The sequence below is a fragment of the Oreochromis aureus genome, linkage group 2 (genome assembly GCF_013358895.1).
Source record: "Oreochromis aureus strain Israel breed Guangdong linkage group 2, ZZ_aureus, whole genome shotgun sequence".
Lineage (NCBI taxonomy): Eukaryota > Metazoa > Chordata > Actinopteri > Cichliformes > Cichlidae > Oreochromis > Oreochromis aureus.
Window position 1 is genome coordinate 19,952,942 of NC_052943.1, and position 3,309 is coordinate 19,956,250.

A 3,309-nucleotide genomic window follows, 5' to 3' on the forward strand; every position below is an offset into this window, starting at 1 on the left:
AAGTGAATAAATCCTGCAGCCTTGTTGCTGTTACAGGATTGCCATAAATAGTAAATGATCTGCCCACTGCTTTGATCCTTTACAACTATTGTTGCTGCTGTTGTAGTTTATTGAAGACAGATTCTGTTCCATAAAAATATTGTAGATATATTCAAATTATAGCAATAAACTAGATAAAAAAAAAAACACCTGACAAAGTTTAAATACAATATCAGTCGATCAAAACAGGAATCCGTAAGTCCCCTTTTTCTGTTAATGCTCCGACTATTGGGGGCATTTTCTAATCAAGCTTGCTTTCTTTTAAGACTTTTGTACTGCTTTTGGAGAACGTCACAGAGAAAACAACAGCTTTTTTTTCTGCCATACAGGTTAATGGTTGTTGGGATTCAGGCACTCCTTTGGTCGACTGTCTGTCAGTTAGTATCAATTTGCACACCTGTATGGAGCTGATGGAGGGCGGTGTGTCTGGCTAGGTTTGGGAGCTACTGACCGGAACAGGACTTTTTTGCTACAGTATCCAGATACACCTGATACGACTCCTGCTTCACTTTACACAGGTAAGACGTTAGGTCTGGTGCTAATCATGTTTCAATGTGTATGCAGCGCTAACGATGCTATACAGTTGAGTGAAAATGTAGTTAGCGGGATTAGGTTAACTGGTGATTCTGCCCTTAGTATGAACGTAAGTGCGAATCGTTGTCTGTCCCTCTGTGTTGGCCCTGAGACAGTCTGGCCAGGGTGTGCCGACAGCTGGGATAGGCTTTAGACTCCTCCCTCCCACGACGCTAAATTGGACAAGAATAAGATGGGTCACACTCTTCATTGTTTGACTTGAGATGAGTGTATAATGAAACTTTGTAAGCATGCGATGTAAACATGACTTTATAAACATTCAGATAAGCCTGTAGGGTCTGGAAATCTGGCAGTGAATTTTGAATTGCTTTGATTAATCAGCAATAAATGACTGTAATCGTCACAAAGTTCCAGTTTATTAGATGCATCTAGTTAAGAAGAAGCCAGCTTAAGAAATGGAAACTGGGAGCAGCAGCTGAGGTATACCAAATTATACAAGAACTAGACTGAAAATGAGTGACAACAGATTCTAACTTCACAATTTACCAGATGTCAGACTTTGATCTACCATGCAGTACCATCTGGAAAGCATGTGATTTGCTCCCGCTTTATTATTGACGATGATGACAATGATCCCATACCTGGATAGAAAAAGACTCAGTGGGACACCATCAGTCACGGGTTGGCCTCCCCAGAGCCCAGACCTCAGCATTATTTAATCAATTTAGGATAATGTTGGTCATACCGAACACTGACTTTCAAGTTCGTTAGAGTTGTACAAAGTCTGCTTTTTGACTTGTATACTGAATTTCCATATATGTTTACGCATCAGTAAATCACTGCACCTACTTCCAAATTTCCTAGCAAAATATAAAGAAATGAAGGCTAACTCAAGTCTTTCTCACACTACGGTACACAACGAATAAAACATCTTGTTTTGATCCCACCTGAATCCAACTATCAGGTGTGTGGGCCTTAATTTTCGGTTTATGTTGTTTATTTCCTTTAAACTGGTGTCCATCAGTAATCATTTTGAGAAATATATATTAATATATTATGCTTGACAGATGTGTCTAATATTTTGTCACCTCATTTACACCACAGACGACAGGCAGAGTAACAGAAACACCTCTCTGTCTCATGCGATACCGCTCATCAACTCCACAAGCTGCAGATTTCTAATATTAGCATGCAATCATCATCATCATCATTAGAAAGGAGAATTACAGCAGGACTCTTACGTTGGACTCCATTAGTTTTAGCTGATTGACTCAAAGCAGAAAACTACATACTGTGGAGATTTTTGGTAATATTGCTCACTTGTAGAGGCCGGAGAATAAATCACATGAATCAGATATTGACATCCGGATAGTATTTTGACAATCTGATCATGTTGTGTTGTTTATACTAAATACTGACTTAAATGAATTGTTCCCAGCAAACTAAAGCTAATATTTTTGGTTCTTATAAGGTTTTTGTCAACATTTTTGTTGGCATGTCTGTCTCCCTGAATCCCTGAATCCTCTCCAGGTACTTTATATTTCAAGGTAAAGACCCTACAATAATACTGTATGCTACGTGACTTGCTGTAATTATTGGAAGTTGGTTTGACTGCTGAATTACTGATATTTCCACCCACCAAGCCACCCAACCATCCATCCATTCCTTAATTTTTTAACAGAAGTAATGCTTATAAAGAGATCACGAGGTCATAGTGGTTGTGCTTTTAAGCTGGCAGTTGAGGTCATAATTGTTAATGCACTAGTTTTGAATGTTTAAAATCCATCTGGCAAATATCCAATGATGATTTTATTTAGTTTTTTATGTTCTGACTTTGTGCCATGAAAAGAACTGAACTACCTTTTTGCTCTTCATCCCACTTTCTTTGTAGATTTATCTAGCAAAAGCTTGATGTGACACAGCAGATAACATAAGTCACTGCTGTCGGTTGCTGATGATACCTGATAGGTTGATGGAAGTCAGTCAAAGTCAAAAATTGCTAGTGTATTAGTGCATCGCAGAAACCCAAATAGGGGTCTGCCTAAAAACCTCAAACGCTGAAGGCACTGAAGAAAAATTCGTGCAACAGTGATATGTTAAGTAAAATCACACAGTGGGGCTGTATTATCCTGGTCTGGTGGTTTGGTGTAAACATGCACTTTGGCTTTTGTGATTTTTGTAAATCTTTTGCATGTACAAAAAGCAACACTGAAGGAAAAGAAAAACTGCACAATTGTATGGCCAGTTTAATGTGGAATCTTTGAAAAGGCTCCATGCTTGGAAAGTACACTCATGAAGATGAGTCAAACATTCATGCAGTGTAAGAAGCAGTATTCTGCTTGCTTTCCTATAACCCTCCCTCCTTACAATAATGGTATCAAGCTGTTTCACACTCGTCTGTGCTGATGCTGAGTCTCACTCTGGTAATTTGATGGTATACTTGCATAGTTTCTTTGTGTTTGCTTTGGCGTCCTGAGTCGCTCAACTGGTGGTAACAGCCAAGGTGGGAAGTTTAGTTAACAGTTGTGCAATTTGCACTAAAAATACATCTAAAATTACATTTACAAGAACAAGTGCTTAAAGCTGTGTGAACTTGAGAACAACACATGTAGCAGACGTTATTTGAAAAGTTATGTAGTTCCTTCTTGCATAGTATGTGCTAAAGCTCACGGCTATCATCTTGAGCACTCACACACATGCAAAATTTAAACATGCTGTGTTTTGACTGAGACTCCC

The 3,309-nt window shown here is 38.7% G+C and overlaps 1 long non-coding RNA gene across 2 annotated transcripts in view; it reads left to right on the forward strand.

The window, feature by feature from the left end:
* Positions 1–386: 386 nt before the first annotated feature.
* Positions 387–3,309, forward strand: part of LOC120442994 — an 81,527-nt gene continuing 78,604 nt past the window's right edge. For both annotated transcript variants that reach the window (XR_005615046.1, XR_005615047.1), the window contains exon 1: positions 387–557. This is a non-coding gene — a long non-coding RNA (uncharacterized LOC120442994). The remainder of the gene's footprint in view (positions 558–3,309) is intronic.